Here is a 23,659-nt window from a genome sequence, read left to right on the forward strand (position 1 = left end):
TACCTTGAACGCCTAACACACACCAACAAATAAAAGTCACTCATTATACTGTACCGAGTCAGCAATTTGCACTGCTTTTGCTAACAACATACTGAGTATTGTTTTTGTAAAGAAGAAAATACCAGTTTTAAATTCAGATGGTAGATTAGATCACTGCTTAAGAAATATTCACCCTCATCCCTCTCCTTAATGAGAAGAGTATATTTTCTCACCCCTTAAACTTAGGCTTGATCATTTGTTTTGCTTTGGCTAACAGGATGTTTGGATGTGACATAAACAGAAGTTTGAACTGTGCTTGCACAATTGGTCTTGCTCTCTTAACTCCTGCCTTTTACCATAAGACAAGCGTGTCTTGAGTAGCCACTAGTCCAAAGAGGATGAGAGACACTTGCTATCAAGCCTTGGAGTCTGGGTATGTTTTTTTAAACAAGTCCCCAAGTGATACTGACACCAATGTAGATTATGCCTACAGATAGATTACAGATTAGATAAGTAGAAAGAAATTTTTGAAAGAAACTTACTAGCCTCAAGTATTCATCATGGCACCTGCATCAATCAGTTATTTAAAGAGAAGGTAATGGAGATAAGTAGTGAATTTGGTAAGTCAATTAAGTAGCAGTTAAGAAATCTCCTACTTTCCACCTCGTATAGTGCTGTATAACCGTTGCTGTAAATTTTAATTGAGATTATCACTGTAAAGTAGTCAGCACGGCGCCTGGTATATGAAAGCACTCAATAAATGTTATCATCATTATTTTAGTTTTCTTTGTGTTAATTCTAAAACTCACCCAACACAGCCACTAATCACCTCTGCATCTTCGTATTAAGTAATTTAATCACTCGGTCACGGAGTTTATTCATCTGTAAAATAAAGTGGTTGGAATAGATGATCTTTATTGTCTTTCTCTAAATCTAAAAGTCTCTAATTTTACACTGACAGGAATCCATCACATCTGTCTTAAGGTTTTATATTCACTGAGAGTGCTCCCCTTTCTGATCACAACTGTGATGTCCTGAAAATCTTGTTTCTTATTTATCTCATCGAAATTCCTCATCCTGTAGAATTTGTTTTTTTAAGTACATTGGACTTTAGGTCAGTTTCTACCCCTATTTATGCCTGGGAACTAAGAACTGAAGTACTATAAAGAGAAAAATCCAAACAGGAAAGGTTGTATTTTCTGTTGGTAGGGTCATACTTTTCCCATTTGGGTTTTCTCTGAGGCTTTCCTCAAGAAAACCAAACCTCCATTAGCAGACATGCTACAAAAAGGAAGCTGCTATTACTTTAATGATATGGGTCTAATTGCAAGGATGTGATAGTTTATTTACCATACACTGAAGAGTGTACATTTCAAGTTGTTCTAGGATTCGAAACCACAAATAATTCATTCAGATACCATTAATTTCACTGAAGGGTCACTGTCTAAAATTCTGTATATCAACATTCTTACTATCAGTATAACTTCACTTATATTATGCATAGTAACTTAATGATGAGAGAGCAAAATGGAGCAGAAATGAAATACACACTCGCCAAAATGGTTAATTTACCATTGCCCGTTTGCCTTCTTTTGCAATGCCTTAACTCTTTGGCTGAAAGTTAGGCTTTTACTGGAGGAAATGTGGTCTGCACGCACACTGAATCTCACCACAACTTGCCTATACGATAACCCCTCTCTCTTGCATCATCAGCTTTCTTTCTGCTGTATCTTTGTTCTCTGCACACAAAAGTGATGTTCTTTCTCCCATTTTAGAAAAATCAAAGCTTCTCTTAGTCACAGCCCTCTCTAGGTACTGCCTATCTTCTGCTTCCTTTCGTAGCAATGTAGTGCAAAGGTAGTGTGCACATTCACCCTCCCTTTCTTCTCCTTTCATTCTCTCTAGAACTTACTCCTATCAGGGTCTCACTATTTCAACAAAACTGTGTCCTTGATCACCAATTAACTTCTAATTGTCAAATTCTAAAGTTGATTTCTGGTCTAAGTTGATTGTCCTCCTTTTTGAAGTACTTTCTCAATTTGACTTCCAAGAACACTACACTCTCCTGCCTGTCCTTCTACCTCAGTGGCTGTTCCTTCTTGACCTTCTTTCCTGAATCCTCTTCAGTTCCCTACCTCTCATGCTGGAATGCCTCAGGGTTGAGCCCTCAGACGTCTCCTCACTAAGTACATTTCTTCCTTACATGATCTCACTTGTCCGATGACTTTCAATACCATCTGCGCAAATGATTCCAAAATGTCTCTAGCCTAGGCCTTCCCTGATCATTCTTTCTAAAACAGCACTCCCTCCTGTCATTTTTTTTTTCTATTTTTTTATCACTTTAAAAATCTACTCTCTCAGCAACTTTCAAATATACATTATAGTGTTACTAATGATAGTCACCATTATTACATTAAATCCTCAGGACTTCTTTACTTTATAACAGGAAGTTTAAACCTTTTGACTTCCTTCACTCATTTGCCCACCCCACCCCCACCTCTGGCAACCACCAATCTATTCTCTGTATCTATGGACTTGATTTTTTTTTGGGGGGGGGGGAGGAGTTTATTTTTATATATATTTTTTTAGATTCCACATATAAGTGAGATCATATGGTATTTGTCTTTCTGTATCTGACTTATTTCACTTAGCATAATGCTCTTGAAGTCCATCCACGTCATTGTAAATGGTAGGATTTCCTTCCTTTTATGGCTGAGTAATATTCCATTGTGTATGTGGATCTTCTTTATCCAGTCATACATTGATAGACACTTAGGTTGTTTCTGCATCTTGGCTATCATAAATAATGCTGCAATGAATATAGGGGTACATTTATCTTTTCAAATCAGTGGTTTTGTTGTCTTCAGATAAATATCCAGAAGTTGAATTTGTGGATCATATGGTGGCTCTTATTTAACTACTCAAAACCTTTTATTATAGTATGTGAGCTGGGACTGATGGGAAGGAGTAGCTGTAGTGGGCAACCACTGCCCTGATTAGCATTGGATGCCCATCCCGATGGCCATGAATGTGCCAAAGGTGCTGCCACCCTGCATCATGGTTTTCCTGATCCCACCATCAACTCCTGACCCCACACTTTAATCCTTTTCCTGAGGAAAAGGTGCCAGAAAGTGCCTCAGCCACCACACCCACTGCACAGCCCATCACAAAAGCCCATCTTCACGGGGTCGAAGCAGTTCATCTGCGGCTGTCTATAGGGCCCCGTCACCACCAGCATCTCATTCATGTCTTCAGTTACCCAGTTTTGGTTGCTCTATTTTTAATTTTTTGCGGAATCTCCATCCTGTTTTCCACAGTGGCTGCACCAATTCCCACCAAGTGTGCACAAGGCTCTCTTTCTTCACATTCTTGCCAGTACTTGTTATCTCTTGTCTTTTTGATAATAGCCATGCAAACAGGTATGAGGTGATGTCTCATTGTGGTTTTGATTTGCATTCCTTCACATTAGTGATTTTGATTAGTGATGTCACTTTCTATTCCTTTTCCCTGCTTTATGTTCCTTCACAGCACTTACTTTTTAGCAATAACTTTATATTATATGTCTATTCATTTGTTTGTTTTTCATGTTTCTTCTGGACTAGGATGTCAACTCCATGAGGGCAGGGATTTGGTCTTGTTCCCTGTTGTATCTCTAGCACATGCAACATCATGCAGTATTCGTATATATTAGGTACTCAATAAATACTTGTCAAGTGAATAATTGACAAAATCTTTTCTTTCAAATTGTTCAACACCAATTTCATTTGTGTAATAGTGACAGGTAATCAATAGTTTAAGCTCTCAAAGAGTGGGATTACAGCAGGCTGCCTGTGTTATACTCAGCATGGCAGGAAGGAGGATGAACTGAGGGGCACAAGGAAGGTGGCCCCATACAGTGGTAACAATTCTAATTTGTATCCAAACTGGGGAATGGTAAATTCGGTCCAGTCCAAATCAGGTGTTGGTTTTGGGGTGGGGAAACAATGGGATGGGAGGGCCCGAATGCAGAGACGCAGCTTTATAATATCAGGTGAAGACTGTCAACTTAGGTTTCTTTTTCTCTTTTCTTTTTTTTAACTTGTTTTCTTTCTTTTTTTTTTTTTTTATTTACATCCAAATTGGCTAGCATATAGTGCAACAATGATTTCAGGAGTAGATTCCTTAGTGCCCCTTACCCATTTAGCCCATCCCCCCTCCCACAACCCCTCCAGTAACCCTCAGTTTGTTCTCCATATTCATGAGTCTCTTCTGTTTTGTCCCCCTCCCTGTTTTTATATTATTATTATTTTTTAATATGAAATATATTGTCAAATTGGTTAGGTTTCTATCAGCAAACAAGGTCTAGGGAAACTATCAGATGTTCTGAAGCAAAAGAAAATGTGCAAAACTCACAAGAGACCTACCACCTTAAGGCCTGTTTCCTTAATTTCAGTGTAGGATCATGGCTGCCTACAGATGGCTTAATGTTCAGTCCAGTATCAGATGCGGGATGAAGCAGGTATTGTGTAAAATGCAAAATAAATACAACAAAATCTCTACTTTCAAAGTGCCTGTAGACTTACAGACGATGATAAGACACAGCTAATAAAAATAAGAGCATTATGTAACATGTAACCTGCTCCAGAGTCATGGAATCGTAGCAAATTATGTCTTTAAAGAGGCTATTTCTGGATTGTGTTTAAATATAGAACTAGTCTCTTGAGTCCAAGAAAAAAGAATAATTTACCAGTCACAGATCTCTTCATCGGTAAAATGTAAGCTTTAAACAGAACTCTTCTGTATGTTTCCTCCCAGTTCTAAATTGCTATCATTCTTAATTCATACACATGTAACCCTATATACATATACATACATACATAATAAAAATCTCATTAATTTGGACGTTGCTAAATGAAATTTGTGATTAACCATCAAAGTGAGCCTAGATGAATTTTAATTTTGCTCTAACAGAGACATTAGTAGCTTATTCAACAAAGAGTATAAACATATTATAAAAGGAATGCTCACAAAGTTTAAAGAACAAACTGTTTCCAAAGCATTCAGAACTCCTATTTGTGAACAAATAGCTAAAGTGGACATTAGCCATTTGGACGAGTGTTTTGATATACTTCATACAGATCTCTGGGCTAGGGCCCGCTGGACAGAAGGGGGTTGGCATACCAGTTCCCTGTCCCTCACCTCCACTCAGAGCATAGGAGTCAGCTTGACTTGACTGAAGGAGATGCCAGAGGAAATTGTACCCAGAAGAACCATGGCCTAACTGCTTATCCTTTGAGCCTCCTACTGTATTTCTTGTTCTGATAGTAAAAAGTGCTCTGCAAAGCATACGCCAGAAAAGATGCATTCTTTTCCTTATGAACAGGTTATTATATAAAACCAATTCATTTGAAAAGATTTATCAAATGCCTACCATGCAGGAGGCACTGATACATATCCTTGTCACATTACGGATGTTTCACTTCCACATTTATTTGTCCACAGCTCTTGAAAATATGTTGGACGTCGCTCCTTATCAGGGAAATACAAATCAAAACCACACTCAGATACCACCTCACGCCAGTCAGAGTGGCCAAAATGAAGAAATCAGGAGACTATAGATGCTGGAGAGGATGTGGAGAAACAGGAACCCTCTTGCACTGTTGGTGGGAATGCAAATTGGTGCAGCCGCTCTGGAAAGCAGTGTGGAGGTTCCTCAGAAAATTAAAAATAGACCTACCCTATGACCCAGCAATAGCACTGCTAGGAATTTATCCAAGGGATACAGGAGTACTGATGCATAGGGGCACCTGTACCCCAATGTTTATAGCGGCACTCTCAACAATAGCCAAATTATGGAAAGAGCCTAAATGTCCATCAACTGATGAATGGATAAAGAAATTGTGGTTTATATACACAATGGAATACTACGTGGCAATGAGAAAAAATGAAATATGGCCTTTTGTAGCAACATGGATGGAACTGGAGAGTGTGATGCTAAGTGAAATAAGCCATACAGAGAAAGACGGATACCATATGGTTTCACTCTTATGCGGATCCTGAGAAACATAACAGAAACCCATGGGGGAGGGGAAGGAAAAAAAAAAAAAAAAGAGGTTAGAGTGGGAGAGAGCCAAAGCATAAGAGACTGTTAAAAACTGAGAACAAACTGAGGGTTGATGGGGGGTGGGAGGGAGGGCAGGGTGGGAGGGAGGGCAGGGTGGGTGATGGGTATTGAGGAGGGCACCTTTTGGGATGAGCACTGGGTGTTGTATGGAAACCAATTTGACAGTAAATTTCATATATTAAAAAATAAAAATAAAATAAAATAAAATTTTATGCTCAACAGACATTGAAAATTCTAAAAAAAAAAAAAAAAAAAAAAAAAAGAAAATATGTTGGAAGAAGATCCCATTATTACACAGTTAGTTCTAATGGGAATTTCAGTTACATTGCCTCAAAAGGCTGCATGTGGACCTCATAGGCAAATGGGATGTTACCAAACATAGAAACTAAGGTGATTAGGGAATATAAAATTTAGCAAACTTTTAGGATGTAGGTCAGAAAAGTGGAAATTCACAATGAGATGAAAATTTTAAAAAGACAGCAAGGGAATGGAAAAAGAGATCATGGAAACTGCATCGCTAGAAATCTTCATTATACCTTAGAAAAATAATCACAAAGTGAACACTAAAGAGGAGGTAGGTGTGGGAAAGCAGGAATAGGAGTCAAACAACCTATCAGCCACTCTCTGTGGCTGAATCAAAAGACTAATCAAGATAGGCAGGCCATGGTCCTCAGTCTCCATTGAACACACTGAGGCCATGTCCAACTTAAGTGTTTTTCCTAATGCTGCTTTCCTCACCCATTGTCTGCTTTTCCAGATACTTTTTCAGATTCCTTATTGGAGCACTGCTGCAATTCCAGCTTCACCTTAGCCCTGATTCCTCCTTCCAAAAATGACAGCCACTTTCTGGATGCCCCACAATATCAAAATTTAGCACTAAATGGTTCTTTAATAGATGTTGAGTTCTTCCAGATTAGACTACAGATTTCTTATTGGTAGGACTCAGGCCTTATTAAACCTCTTAAAACTTATGCTTTTGAACTTATGAGCAAAGGCTTACAAGACATAAAAATTAAATCACATTAATTATACATTTAATGAATTGCCTCTATTGAAAAGAATAATATGAAAATGAAACTACTGTGGAAAACTTGGGATGTGTGGTCCACATACCTAGTGCACTTGACTCCTTATAAGACATAAAAGAAGCACTAAAATATTTTTGACAGACATGTTAATTGATGGATGTTTATAAGGGAGTTTTTCTTTACTGAGATCTTTCATTCTAACCTATATGTTCATAATGTATGAAGTTGATTAGTGAAAATAATCAGACAATATGTCCTAAGGTAAACTCAAGACATTCACCACCATCCTCTAAGGCTGTCTGGCCTCCTGCATCCTCTATCATATTTGATGACATCATCATTCACCCAGTGACCTAAGCCAGGAACCTGGCGGCCACCTAGCATTTTGTCCTTACTCTCATATTTTATTCCTCATCTGAATGTTCTGTAACCAATTCCAATTTGTGGGGAGAAATTTTCCCACACATCACCAAGCAATTCTCCAACACCAGATGGTGTCCTACAATTCAACTCAGTGAAGACAGTACCTGGAGATAGCATCCAATTCCACAGCCTAAAGGCTCAGTCTCACAGGACTGTGTTCATCCCCCATACCCATTCTTACCCTCACCCCCCTCCACTTTATTTGCCAATCCCAAATCCAGGTTGTCACAATCAGCTATAGATTGGAGGGTCCCAAGACTCCCTCCTCAAGTTTGAAAATTTGCTAGAATGGCTCACAAAACTCAGAGCAACATTTTACTCAGTGGATTACTGGTTTATTATAAAAGGATAGGACTCAGGAACAGCCAGATGGAAGAAATGCATAGGGCAAGGTATGGGGAAAGGGCAGGGAGCTTCCATACTATCTCTGTGTGTTCACACTGTGTGTTCACCAACCTGGAAGCTCTCAGAAACCCATCATTTTGGGTTCATTACATAGACACAATGGATTAAACCACTGGTCACTGACCGTTGGTGACTGATTCAACCTCTAGTCCTGGCTCTTTCTCCCTTTCCTTCAGGGAACTTTCAGTCCGAAACCTTTCAGTATTACCTCAGTTCTCCTGGCAACCAGACCCCATCCTTTGGTTACAAAGGAGTTTTCCAAAAGTCATCTCATTAACGTAAAAAAAGACACCTTTATGGTTCTCTGCTGTTAGGAAATTCCTTGAGTTTTAGCAGCTCCCTGCCAGGAAAGGGGAAAAAGACCAAATACATATTTCTTATTATAAATCACAATATCATATTGTCAAATTCTGTTGATGCTCTCAGATCCATCCCTGACTCTCTTTCAGCACAGTTTTTACCTTGGTTCAGGCCTTAATACCCCCCACCAGGTTCTATGGTCATTTCCTAACTGCTGGCCTTGTATCTGGTCTCACCTCTTTCCAATTCATGCCACATACACCTAGGGATGATCTTTCTAAAATACAAATCTGTTTGTGTCACCCTCCTTCCTAAATATTGTAATGACTTTTAATGCCTAAAGGACAAAGTCCTAACTTCTTTGCATGTCATTCAAGGACCCTCATAAACTGTCCCTTTCTTTTTAATTTCAACTTTGACCATTTACCTATACACATCATACCTTCTACCCATGCTAAAATTGTCAAACTTTGAAATACCATGCCATTTCATCTCACTATTCTTTTTTTTTTTTATTTAAAAAAAATTTTTTTTTCAACGTTTTTTATTTATTTTTGGGACAGAGAGAGACAGAGCATGAACGGGGGAGGGGCAGAGAGAGAGGGAGATACAGAATCGGAAACAGGCTCCAGGCTCCAAGCCATCAGCCCAGAGCCTGACGCGGGCTCGAACTCACGGACTGCAAGATCGTGACCTGGCTGAAGCCAGACGCTTAACCAACTGCGCCACCCAGGCGCCCCTCATCTCACTATTCTAAAACCACCTTTGACTCTACCCATTTATATTATCTGAGTTACCTTCAAGCCTAACTCAAGGACCAATTTCTTTCTCGACCACCACTGCAAGACTGATACTATGGTCTGGTAATTGCCTTCAATCTATTTTCATATACCCATTTTACCGACTAGATCTTCTTTACTCTCAAAAGGGTAGAGAGGGACATCGCAAATTCTGGTATGGAAACAGAGTATGTGGTTTGGCATTTCATATATTACCATCACCATAATTACCATTCAAATATTTGTTGGATACTGGTAAGTCAAGGATGAGTTTAAAAGAGAAGAAATTTTAGGGAAGGGAACAGCAGGAACAAAGGCTCAGAAGTAGCAGTGAACTCGCAGTAGGCTGAGACTAGCCCAAGGTATTTTTTTTTTCCTGACATTTCCTGACATTGCTAAATTGAAGGTTTTTATAAAGAAGCTAAAGGTGAGGGAAGGAACAGTGACTCAATCAGCAAAACATGAAACAGAAAAATAACTCAAAGACTTGTACCTGGGAGACTGGCAGATTGGCAGCACCTCAACAGAAAAGAAGTCTGGATTACACATTCAGACTAGTTCTCACCATCTCAGTTTGAAAAAAAAAAAAAAATGTCTACGAAGGAAAACTGAATGGTTACCTATAAACTGCCTAATAAATGTCCTTGCCAATTTGAGGACTTATGCCACCTGGTGGCAGTTTACCCAATTTTAGATTCAATTTTTTAAAGTGGTGTAAAGTATCCAAATTTGTACCTACAAACCTTAGCACAGTGCCAGGAACAGAGCCGCTACTCAAACAATTTTTGTTGAATGGGTGAATTAGTTAAGTGTATAAATCGATGATTAAACGAGGCAAAGCTCTGTGGTGAAAAGAGCTCTGGCCTGCAGGTCAAGAGAGTAAATGTGTGGTTCCACATCACTACTTGTGGGATGACCCTAAGAAAGTCACTAGGTCTCTGGGTCTCAACACTGGTATATGTAGAATCTCTAAGTAGATGATTTCTAATCTCCCATCCAGCACTAACATTATTGACTTTATATTGGGATTTCAGTTGGCTCATCTGGAAAAAAAATTAGGTAGTCAAAGTTAATGATATGTAAAAATCTCTTAACATTATATTATTTGATTTTTTGAATAAATGTGTATGGAAAAAGGGAAGGGTCCATTGTCAGGCAAGAGCTACAGAAATAAGATAATAAGAGTATTGGAGTTGGAAAAATAGGTTAGGGGAATTTAAAAAGGGCATGTGTATGTTTCAAGGAGTGACATATGAATCCATAAAATGCTGAGAGATGGGAAGAGCATGAAGAATCACTTATTTTGCAAATGTGTGTTTGTGGACATATTGGGAGGAGAGCCAACGTGGTTGTCAGTAAGTGGCAGGAAGTATTAACATTAAAATGTCTGTAGTCACTTCTAGTTAGGGGCTTGAGTTCTGACAATACTCTTTCTTATTATTTGATACAATGGCTATTTTCCACATAAAAATGTTTGACATCTTAAATTCAGTTAGATGGGGGGGGGGGGGTGGGTAGGTAATGACAAGAAACAGTATACATTCTTGAGTACATATCGCCACCCAGTGGATGCATGTGCATGATACACAAAGCATTTGCAAAGGGAAAGACAAAGGAAGATGACAGTAAGAGGTTAATTATGACCATGTTAGTGTTAAAGCTATGTTTATGCTCAGTGAAGGTCAGATATCATAGGTGACCCAAACCTGCATTACCACTCATTTAGAATGCCAGACTAGATCTTAATATACATTTTCGAAGTATTCTGATAAACATTATCAGAGGCTTTCAGCAATGAGAGAAAAATATTGAGCGTTCTTACCTCTGCTTTAGATACTAAAGTCTCATTAATGCCAATGAAACTTAATGTCCATGGATTTCCAATAAAACAAGTCAGGCGTATTTAACTTACAATAAGGCAGAAAGGGTTCTCAAGGCAGAGACTAGACATTTAAACCTTGACTCCCCAGGGTGCTAACAGTTTTGATCAATTACATTTTTGGCATAATAATCTTGAGTTTCCCTTCATCTGAAAGCAAATAAAGATTTATTAGAGTAGGGATATATAGAGACAATGGATGGAAGCTGGGTCATTTATGTATTGATGTCATGTTTATGGAGAGATTTCCTAGTGGTTCAACTTGAAGGGGCACAACAAATATACTTCTCATGGAATAACTCCATAAGATTCTTCTGGTATTCTGTAGACAAGTCTAAACCTATGTACTATGTTTTCTAAAAAGAATAATAAAATTCACGCAATTGGAAGGACATTGAAAGTCCAAGGAAAACTAGTTTGGGGTTTTATATCTTGCTATGTTTATGCAGTATCCTCATGAAGAGATTTATCCATCCACTTTTGAACAACTCTAGATAGGGAGTCAAGTAACTAGGGTGCCTGTTCTTTGCTGGGTCTGGGATTTATTCATCTAATCCTACTTATAAGCTAGTAAGTTAGCCTATCACTGTTTCATGAATGTTGACAGAAGACATGAGATGCCTGAGTCAGGCACAAATGACTTCATTATTCACAATTAGCAAGTAGGATGAAATTACATTTGAGTGAGTTTCCCTTACCGCCAAGTCCCATAGGCGCACTGGAGAGGGACCCAGGTGCACTCTTTGTACATCTATTTGTGTCCTATGTTAAAAATCTTTAACTCGGGGAATCCACCACTTTTACAATAAGTGGTAAGTAAGTATGCCTTTTGCCAATGGGATCAAACAATGCCTGTCTGGTCCAAGTTGGGAAGAGAAGAAGTTTTAAATTTAGATCAGATTGGACTCAATATTCCCAAATTTACTACGAGTTGGAAACAAGCAAGTCTAATGATGGGTAAAACAAAGCAAAACAAAACAAAAAACATGGCTGAAAGCCCTAAAATAGATCTCTATTGCAAAAGTTCTTTCTTTATAGTGCCTTTAATATATCATTATTTAAATAAGTTCAGCTAAACATTGAAGATATAAAAGTACCCAGTGAGCAGTGGTCCTCAACATTGGCTACACATTAAAATCATCAAGAAAGCTTTCAAGTACACTGATGTTACTGTGTAACACTCGTACCCACCATTCTAACTGAATTGATTTGGGGTGATTTTTAAAGCTTAACAGGTAAGTCTATTAATGCAGCCTATGTTGAGAACTATTGCTCTAGAAATAGAGTCTACCAAAACAAAACAAAATACTTTTACTACTTTACTTTCAAATATCAACAGAACTATTGACAAGCTATTGAATTTTCATGGAAGAGACCTACCTATTTGATCTTCACTCTATGGATCCCTGTCATAGTGATTTGATTAAATGAATGTATTCCTTTCATTAATGGGATGTAAGTAAGTTCATTCCATGGGGTCAGGGACCAAGGCTCTTGTGTAATATAAGATAAATACTAGAATATATTATTACAGGAGTGGAGAGAAATCAACAGTTTTGAAAACACATATTGATCTCTAACATACATCATTCCCATAGAAGACATGTTTTTTAAAGCAATAATTTAAAGTTTATATTGTTACATGAATTGGAAACTGGAAATTCTAATGTTTTAAAGAAACATGGATGAACACTTTAAAACAGATCTCCATCTTAGATATTCTTTCCTTAAAATGACATTAATGTATTGTTATAATTTATATTTAAATAAATTCAACTAAATATTGAAGATAGAAAACTACTTGGCAGAAAATGACAATACACACACACAACAACGCCCCAAATGGTTTATTATCTTTATCCTTTCAGACTTTGTGCTAATCAATACAGAATTCCTCCCCTTTTCCCTCCCTTTTTTCTTTCTATAGATATAGGTGATTACAATGTGTTAATCTTCGCTAGATATTTAAAAAATGAAGATGAGTTAAGACCTGGTCTTTACTCTGATAGAGCTGACATATACCAGTAGACAAGTAAACAGACCAACACTTAAAAATCAGTACACTGAGGACTATAAAAAAAAATGATACACAAGATAGTACTCAAGAAAATGACCAACAAAAATGTTCTGGAAAAGATGACCCCTGGTCTGAGTCTTAGAGAATGGCTATGAGTTGGAGGAGTCAACATGGCAGAGAAGTAGGGGGCCCGAAGTTCCTTCATCTCTCAAACACAGCAGTATGGAGGCCAGAAGACGGGCTACAGGGTGACAAAAATATCTCCAGGGGCCCACGGGGACAGCTTGGTGGGCCATAGGCATGTGATTGTGAATTGGGAGAGATAGAATGGGCCGCGTAGGCCAGGAGGGGAGGGATCCCCCTCTGTGGAGAGACAAAAGAAAGAGAGGGCTGATGGCTCGGAGCCTGGAGCCTGTTTCCGATTCTGTGTCTCCCTCGCTCTCTGCCCCTCCCCCGTTCATGCTCTGTCTCTCTCTGTCCCAAAAATAAATAAAAAAATGTTGAAAAAAAAATTTAAAAAAAAAAAAAAAAAAAGAAAGAGAAAGAGAGGCTGTGGAAGTGTAGGATTATATTTGGACAAGAGAAAAACCTCTCTGGGCCACATACCGGGGAATGGAAAAAATGGAGAAAGAACCAATTTCTAACTTGCAAACAGCCTTAGGAGTGACAAACCAGGGTTGTGGGACTTCCTCTGGACTGGGGCCAGCCGCCCTGTGCGTGCGCCTGGGGAGGAGGGGATCGAACCCTGGCTTGGTAGCGAGCTCAGAGGCGCAGTCAGAGAGCACAGTCCCCTCCCTTGAGTGCTGTGGGAAGAAGGCATATAGCCTCTCCAAGGACAAAAGATCCTGCAGGTGCCGGCCAGCCTGAGGCCCTTTGTCCCCTGGCTGGGTGGAGTGGCACTACCCTGGAACAGGGGCAGGTGAAGAGGAATTTAAGACATCAGGGTTTGAATCCCAGACAAGCACATGGGAGGCACGAATGACTGTAGAGCAAGAGAAGCCAGCCCATTCGCGACCACCCAGCACTGTGACAAACGCCTGAACACAGTGATTTGGGACACCCAGTCCAGGGAAAAGAGACTGGGTGTGCCATTTTTCTCTCCATCACCAACAAGGTGGGGCTTCAGGGAATAGGACAGAGGGCCACAGTGGAGGCGGGACCCACCTACACCAAACCGCGCCCCTCCATGCCTGGTAACTGCTACCTGCCAACCAAGATTGACACTGACTGAACCAGACGGCCCCTCCTCCAAACCAGCACAGCCACTGGTTCCAAGGCAGCATCAGATATCCTCCCAGCGTTTTTGCATTTTCTGGTTTGATTCTTGGTCAATTCTTATTTTGTGTGTGTGTGTGTGTGTGTGTGTGTGTGTGTGTGTATGTATATGTTTACGTGTATATGTATATGTATACACATACACACATATATATAACTTTTTTCTTTCTTTTCTTCCTCTTATTTCTTCTCTTCTCTATTCTAGTTGGTGGTTTGTTTAATGGGACATTTTAAATCTATTCTTTTTACACCTCTTCTGTATCTCCTTCTTCTTTATTTTCCTCTTTCTCTCTGGATTAAGCCATATAGTATAGTTTCTCTGATTCTCTGGTCATTTTTTTTTCTTTTCTTTTTCCCCACTCTTGTCATTTCTCCCTTTGTATGGAATAAGGCTTCTTCTACCACCCCCCCCCCCCCGTTTTGAATTTTTTCCAGGGTTACTTCAATGAACAAATCAAAGCACAAGTGGAAGAAGGTCCAAACCACCGCTATGAGTAGGGAGATAAAGCAACTAGAGTCAAAATAACAGAGAGCACACAACACACTCCAAAAACACCTCCTGAAGGGCCAGGCCCTGGACAGTGTATGACCCCTTTTTAATATGCGTAGTTCTCACAGTTGCAGGACACATAACAAGCTATTAAAACACGTAAAGGACAGAAAACCAAACAAAATGATGAAATGGAAGAATTCTCCTCAAAAGAAATTCCAGGAAATGACAGCTAGAGAATTGCTCAAAACAGATATAAACAATATATCTCATTAAGAATTTGGAATAATAGTCTTAAGATTAATAGCTGGGCTTTAAAAAAGCATAGAAGATACCAGAAAATCTATTGCTGCAAAGATCAAGGAAATAAGAATAGTCATGACAAATTAAGAAATGCTGTTAATGAGGTACAAAATAAACTAGTTGCAGTGACAGCAAGGATGGAGAAAGCAGAGGGGAGAATAAGTGAAAAAGAAGATAAAATTACGGAAAATGATAAAGCTGAGAAAAAGATAAGAAAATACTAGACCATGAGGGGAGAATTAGAGATCTAAGTGATTCAATGAAACATAATATCTGTATCACAGAAGTTCCAGAAGAAGAGAGAGAGAAAGAGGCAGAAGGTTTACTTGAAAAATTATAGCTGAGAACTTCCCTAATCCGGGGAAGGAAGCAGACACTTATATCCAGGAGGCACAGAGAACTCCCTTAAGAATCAATAAGAATAGATCTTAACCACACTATATCATAGCAAAACTAGCAAAATACAAAGATAAAGGGAATTCTGAAAGCATCTAGGGACAAATGGGCCTTAACCTACAAGGGTAGACACGTAAGGGTAGTAGCAGACCTGTCCACTGAAACTTGGCAGGCCAGAAGGGTGTGGCAGGAAATATTTAATGTGTTAAGAACAATATGCAGCCAAGAATCCTTTATCCTTCAAGGTTGTCATTCATAATAGAAGGAGAGATAAAGGCTTTCCCAGATAAAGGAGTGCATGATCACCAAACCAGCCCTGCAAATGATCCTAAGGGGGACTCTGTGAGTGGAATGCTGCAAAGACGACAAAGGACAAGACATCACCACTAGCATGGAACCTACAGATAACACAATGACACTAAATCCATATCTTTCAAAAATCACTCTGAATGTAAATGGACTAAATGCTCCAATGAAAAGACATAGGGTATCAGAATGGATAAAAAAACAAGACCCATCTTTTTGCTGTCTACAAGAAACCCATTTTAGACTTGAGGACACCTTCGGATTGAAAGTGAGGGGATGGAGAACCATCTATCATGCTACTGGAAGTCAAAAGAAAACTGGAGTAGCCATACTTACATCAGACAAACTAGATTTTAAACTAAAGACCGTAAGAGATGAAGAAGCGAATTATATCATAATTACAAGGTCTATCCATCAAGAAGAGCTGACAATTGTAAATGTTTATGCCCCCTAATTGATAGCACCCAAATATATAAATCAATTAATCACAAACATAAGCAATCTTATTGATAAGAAAACAGTAATCGCAGGTGACTTTAATACTCCACTTACAACAATGGACAAATCATCTAGGCAGAAAATCAATAAAGAAACAACGGCCCTGAATGATACACTGGAACAGATGGACTTGACAGATATATTCAGAACTTTTCATCCAAAAGCAACAGAATACACATTCTTCTTGAGTGCACATAGGACATTCTCCAAGATAGATCACATACTGGGTCACAAAACAGCCCTCAATAAATACAAAAGAATTGAGATCATACCATGCATATTTTCAGATCACAAGGCTATGAAACTTGAAATGAACCACAAGAAAAATTTGGAAAGCCTCAAAATGCATGGAGGTTAAAGAACATCCAACTAAAGAATGAATGGATCAACCAGGCAATTAAAGAAGAAATTAAAAAATATATGGAAGAAAATGAAAATGAAAACACAACAGTCCAAACCCTTTGGGATGTAGCAAAGGCAGTCCTAAGAGGAAAATACATTGCAATCCAGGCCGATCTCAAAAAACAAGAAAAATCCCAAATACAAAACCTAACCTCACACCTAAAGGAACTAGAAGCAGAGCTGCAAAGAAAACCAAAACTCAGCAGAAGAACAGAAATAACAAAGACTAGAGTAGAAATGAACAATATAGAATCCAAAAAAAAAAAAAAGAGTAGAACCGATCCATAAATCTAAGAGTTGGTTTTTGAAAGAATACGCAAAACTGATAACCCACTAGCCAGACTTCTCAAGAAAAGAGAGAAAACCCAAATAGATAAAATCACGAATGAAAGAGGAGAGATCACAACACCACAGAAATAAGAACAATTAAGAGAATACTATGAAAAATTATATGTCAAAAACTGGACAACCTGGAAGAAATGGACAAATTCCTAGACACCCACACACTACCAAAACTCAAACAGAAAGAAACAGAAAATTTGAACAGATCCATAACCAATGAAGAATTTGAATTGGTTATCAAAACTCTCCCAACAAATAAGAGTCCTGGGCCAGATGGCTTCCCAGGGGAATTCTATCAGACATTTAAAGCAGAGTTAATAGCTGTTCCAAAAAATAGAAACGGAAGGAAAGCTTCTGTGAGACCCTACAAAAAAGGAGAATTATAGGCCATATCCCTAATGAACATGGATGCAAAAATTCTCAACAAGATACTAGCAAATTGAATTCGACAGTATATCAAAAGAATTATTCACCATGATCAAGTGGGATTCATTCCTGGGCTGCAGGGCTGGTTCAATATTCACAAATCATTCAGTGTGATCCATCCCATTAACAGAAGAAAAGATAAGAAACATGATCCTATCAATAGATGCAGAAAAAGCCTTTGATAAAATACAACATCCTTTCTTAATAAAAACCCTCAAGAAAGTCAGGATAGAAGGAACATACTTAAACATCATAGAAGTCATATATGAAAAGCCCACAGCTAGTATTATCCTCAGTGGGAAAGACTGAAAGCTTTTCCCCTGAGATCAGGAACATGACAGGGATGTCCACTCTAACCACTGTTGTTTAACATAGTGTTGGAAGTCCTAGCCACAGCAATCAGACAACAAAATGAAATAAAAGGCATCCAAACTGGCAAAGGAATCAAACTTTCACTTTTTGCATGATACTCTACATGGAAAACCCAAAAGACTCCACCAAAAGACTCCTAGAAGTGATACATGAATTCAGCAAAGTCGCAGGATACAAAATCAATGTCCAGAAATCAGTTGCATTTGTATACACCAATAACGAAGCAACAGAAAGAAATAAAGAAACTGATCTCATTTACAATTTCACCAAGAACCATAAAATACATAGGAATAAACCTAACCAAAGATGTAAAAGGTCTGTATGCTGAAAACTATAGAAAGCTTACAAAGGACTGAAGAAGACACAAAGAAATGGGAAAACATTCCATGCTCTAGGATTGGAAGAATAAACATTGTTAAGATGTCAGTACTACCCAAAGCAATCTACCCATTCAATGCAATCCCAGTCAGAGTGCACAGAGCTAGAATAAACACCCTAAAATTTGTATGGAACCACAAAAGACCCCAAATAGCCAAAGTAATGTTGAAAAAGAAAACCAAAGCAGGACGCATCACAATCCCGGACTTCAGCCTCTATTACAAAGCTGTAATCATCAAGACAGTATATGGTATTGGCACAAAAACAGACACATAGACCAATGGAATAGCATATAGAACCCAGAATTGGACCCACACATGTATGGCCGACTAATCTTTGACAAAGCAGGGAAGAGGATCCAATGGAAAAAAGACAGTCTCTTTAGCAAATAGTGCTGACAGAACTGGACAGCAACATGCAGAAGAATGAAACTGGACAACTTTCTTACACCATACACAAAAATAAACTCAAACTGGATGAAAGACCTAAATGTGAGGCAGGAAACCATCAAAACCCTCGAGGAGAAAACAGGCAACAATCTCTTTGACCTCAGCCACAGCAACTTCTTAATCGACACATCTCTGAAGGCAAGGGAAATAAAAGCAAAAATGAACTATTGGGGCCTCATCAAGATAAAAAGCTTCTGCACAGCAAAGCAAACAATCAACAAGACGAAAAGGCAACCAATGGAATGGGAAAGATGTTTGCAGATGACATACCAGTTAAAGGACTAGTATGCAAAATCTATAAAGAAATTATCAAACTCCACACCCAAAAAGCAAATAATCCAGTGAAGAAATGGGCAGAAGACGTGAATAGACACTTTTCCAAAGAAGACACCCAGATGGCCAACAAGCACATGAAAAGATGCTTAATGTCATGCATTATCAGGGAAATACAAATCAAAGCCACACTGAGATGCCACCTCACACCTGCCAGCATGGCTAAAATTAACAAATCAGGAAACAACAGATGTTGGCAAGGATGTGGAGAAATGGGAACCCTCTTGCACTGTTGGTGGAAATGCAAACTGGTGCAGCCACTCTGGAAAAGTGTGGAGGTTCCTCACAAAGTTAAAAATAGACCTACCCCACCACCCAGCAATAGCACTACCAGGAATTTATCCAAAGGATATAGGAGTACTGATACATAGGGGCACAGGTACCCCAATGTTTATAGCAGGGCTATCAATAACAGCCAAATTATGGAAAGAGCCCAAATGTTCATCAACTGATGAATGGATAAAGATGTGGTTTATATATACAATAGAATACTATTTTGCAATGAGAAAGAATGAAATCTTGCCATTTGCAAACAATGTGAATGTAAGTAGAGGGTATTATGCTAAGTGAAATAAGTCAGTCAGAGAAAGACAGATATCATATGTTTTCACTCATATGTGGAATTTGAGAAACTTAACCGAAGACCATGGGGGAAGGGAAGGGGAAAAAATAGTTTCAAACAGAGAGGGAGGCAAAGCATAAGAGACTCTTAAATACAGAGAACAAAGTGAGGGTTGATGGCAGGGCCTGGGGGAGAAGGGAAAACGAGTGGTGAGCATTGAGGAGGGCACTTGTTGGGATGAGCACTGGATGTCGTATGTAAGTGATGAATCATGGGAATCTACTCCCAAAGCCAAGAGCACACCGTATACGATACTGCTTAGATATGGCAAAATTTTGTTATATTTTGTTGAAGGTAGACCTTTGAACATTAACATAGCCCCTCACCCTGCCTAATGGAACAAAAACTACTATTCTTCTATATATGACCTGGCATATTGCTGAGTATACACTACATTGACAACTGAATTTTGGTCAAATGTCTCCATGGAATTGGGGGGGGGGGCACTCCAGTGCTGTATCCATTCACTTAGATGTTTATATTATGTATGTCCTCGGTGCTGCTTGTTTTCTCAGGAGAAAACCTAAGTAAAAGTAACCTTGAGGCTAATTTGAGTTCTAGTCAGTCTTTGAATACAAACCAACCTCTGTGGTCTGACTGAGCTTAATGGTATATTCCAGGAAATGAAAAAAAAAAAAGCACAGAATGGATGGAATATGCAATAGAGAGTGGGGAGTGGTAGAAATAGAAAAGGTAACAAAGGGGTGAGATCATAATAGCTCCTATAAAAGTTAGTGAGTAGGGCTTCATCTTGGAGATAGCAGAAACATCATATAGTACAGAAGGATGTAATATGACCAGATTTGCATTTTAGAACAAAAATGGCAGTAAAAGAAGAGATTCAATGAAGGCGGACTAGTTAGAAGGCTGGTCAAATAATGCACCTGAGAGATGATGATCTGAATGTCTGGCAGTTAAGATAGAGAGACTTGGGAACAGATGATAGATTTATAAAGGCAGAGGTATAGGGGAAGAAGAGGTGAAGGAAAGGGAGACATTCAGAAACACTCTTAAGATTTTTGGATGAACAACTTCATGAAAAATGGTTTCATTCTGAAATAGAACATCAGAGGGGAAAAATTTTGGAGGGGAAATGGTGAGTTAAGTTTGAAGGATATTGTTTTGAGGGGCCCATAGGATATGTCCAATAAGCAACACTATACCCAAGTCTGAATATGTACTTGAAAGTATAAAAATTAAAGAATTAGGTTACCTTATGTAGAGGAAACATCAATTATAAACACGAGGATGATGGGGTGGGATAGAAAATAAACTCTAAAACATGTGCTTAAGGAAAGTAAAGGAATAGGGAAGTACTGATAATATGTAAATTGAAGCAATGTATAACGCAAAACTAGGAATTAAGAAAATGGAGGATAGGGGCACCTAGGTGGTTCAGTTGGTTGAGGGTCCAGCTCTTGATTTTGGGTTGGGTCATGATCTCATGGTTTGTGAGATCAAGCCCCACATCTGGCTCTGTGCTGATGGAATGCAGCCTGCTTGGAATTCTCTTTCCCTCTCTCTTGCTCTCAAAATAAAGAAATAAACATTTAAAAAAAAAAAAAGAGAAAAGAAAATGGAGGATATTAAAAACTCAAAACTCAATTGTCATGAACACATCTATTTTCCACAAATGCTTCTCATTAAATGAGAGAACTCTTTTTGTTGTTGTTAGAAAGGAATGTGACATTTTGAGCTAAAGAGTCTGCTGGAAGCTTTAATTATTTAATAGAATACAGTAACTGGACACCCCAGCCTTCTGAGAATTAAATAAAACAAAAAGCCTGCTCCAGATTTAGAAGGGACATAGTTTACCACAGGCACTTGGCACAAGGACACAGGAAATACGATGTAAGCATTTATTTCTCTAGAAAGAAAATCTATTTAAGGAGAGTAAGAAAAGTTTGTCTCTACACAATTGATACGTGATCATCATGAGTCCAAACTAAATGTGTTAATCTGGAAAAAGTAGTAGTGACAGATTCTATTTCCTTCACTAAGCAAATAGCTAGCACAGAATAACTCATTACTTGTAGCAGCCGCCCCATCTCTGATATCACAAGTTTAAAAACATTGCCTACGATGGAAACACATGTGCTCTAGACCACAGTTCACATAAACACATACAGTAAGCATATAAACTATGATTCCCATTCTTTACTGCACAAGTTACAAAAACTTTATAAAAAGAAATCCATAATTCCACTGCATCCAACATGTTGTGTGTGAATTTACATTATTTAGGGCAAACAGGCTATATATAATACATACACATTTCTTGCTTGCCATTTAGCACAAACACTCAGATCCACACACACACACACACACAAACACATAGATAACTGAGCAGTGCTTTCTTGAAAGTGATGGACTTCCATAGATTGGTGGCATCTAAGAGTTCACATAACAATTAGGATGTTGGGACACCAGGGTTGCTTAGTCGGTCGAGCGTCCGGCTCATGATATGGCTCAGGTCATGATCCCAGGGTTGTGGGATCAAGCCCCATGTCAGACTGAGTGTGAACCCTGCTTAAGATTCTCTCTCTCTTTCTCTCCCTCTGCCCCTCTCCCCTGTTCTTGCTCTCTATTAAAAAAAAAAGTAGGATGGATATATTTTAAGTATAACTTTAATACAACCAAGTAAAAACAATTATTAAATCTACTTTGAAATATAAAATGATATAATTCACATGTAATTGACATCTTATCCTCCAGCTTTTGAATCCATGGGTGTTATGCTTTTGTCATGTGTCATAGAATAAGCTTCTCTGAATTTCTCCCCCAAAATTCTACTTACAGAAAAGGAATTACTGGAGATTCTGTAGAAGTGAGATAGATCCAGGTGGGTGAGGGTTCCTAAATGCTTTTATATACTTGAACTACAAGATGGTCCATATATAAAGTAAGAGCAATACATTCATTAACTTTAAAAGCACCTCTTTTTTTTTTTTTTTTCTTTCCTGGTACAAATAAATACAGAGAGTAAGGTTGGTTCAACTTTATACCAAGGAAAAGAGCAAAGCTACTTGTAGAAATACTGCCTCCTAGTGGAAAGTTCACTTTTTCATTTGTTTTATAAAGCACTGGAGTACAGCACATTTATTTGGTCACTATACTACTATTCACAATTTAAAACTACAGTTAGACAAAGTTTAGTTTGATACTTAGTACCTTCAAAAGAATCATGTCATGAACTCTCATGTGATTTACAAACGTGATTCCTCTTCTTAATAAAATGACAACCAGTATTTCATATGCGCAGTTAGTAGCAGAGCTTAGATTGAAAACTAAACTTATTAAAAATAAAAATCATCATTGTGGTTTTACCCTCAAAGTACCAGAAACCTATACATAAATGCTTGAGAGTGACAAAGATCTTATAGAAACAGTAAGACATGATTATTTAACAACCTAGTCATTCTGTCTCTGAGTTAATCAAAACTTTTTCACTGAGTAAAACAGCAAGGAGACTTTTCATTAAATGCTTTGGAACAGATAATCCAAAATCATAGTCAAATATAATTTTATTTTGTTTTAGAATATTCTGGTACATAAAGTGAAATATGGTCACCTAATCCTCTTGGAAGTTTATAAATTTCCATTATAATTTATAAATAATGCATAGTGAAGAACTGGAAAATGATCAACCTTTCTTAATGTGTGAAATTATTCTTAATCTTCATTGTTATCATTAAACAAAAGTATTTTTCCTGAGTTTGAAATTGTTGTCCTATGTCTAATGCCTTCCCTGAACTGGAAGAGACGAGGTATTTAAATTTTACACTGTCTTACGAGTTGCATAGAAGAATTCAACTGAACAAGGTATCAGGTTGTGACGACTTAACAACACATATCACAGTATTGCAATTGCTGGTTTATTGACTGCCACCTTTCAGTAGACATTAAACCTCCTAAAGGCTACAAGTGTATTTTTTTTTAACCTATCCTAGTGCCTCAACAAAATTTTGACTGAATATATGAATGGATGATATTAACAGAACGTTGAAAATAAAAATTTAACTTAGATAGCTTTGATTAACTGTAAAATCTAAAATGAGATTTGAAGTCATAAGATGTGGGTTCAAGTCCTGCTTTATCACAAAGTATATGATTTTAAACCTCAATGAGACTTAAGTTTCCTCATCTGAATAAAA

The 23,659-nt window shown here is 38.2% G+C and overlaps 1 protein-coding gene and 1 pseudogene across 1 annotated transcript in view; both read right to left on the bottom strand.

The window, feature by feature from the left end:
- Positions 1–790: 790 nt before the first annotated feature.
- The window catches only part of LACC1 (laccase domain containing 1), a 34,101-nt gene continuing 11,232 nt past the window's right edge, over positions 791–23,659 (bottom strand). Inside the window, exon 8 of the transcript XR_006198741.1 lies at positions 791–861. The gene's annotated coding sequence lies outside the window, so the exon portion shown is untranslated. The remainder of the gene's footprint in view (positions 862–23,659) is intronic.
- Positions 2,976–3,334, bottom strand: LOC122212316 (annotated as a pseudogene).

Source organism: Panthera leo, chromosome A1 (genome assembly GCF_018350215.1).
Source record: "Panthera leo isolate Ple1 chromosome A1, P.leo_Ple1_pat1.1, whole genome shotgun sequence".
In the NCBI taxonomy this organism is placed as follows: domain Eukaryota; kingdom Metazoa; phylum Chordata; class Mammalia; order Carnivora; family Felidae; genus Panthera; species Panthera leo.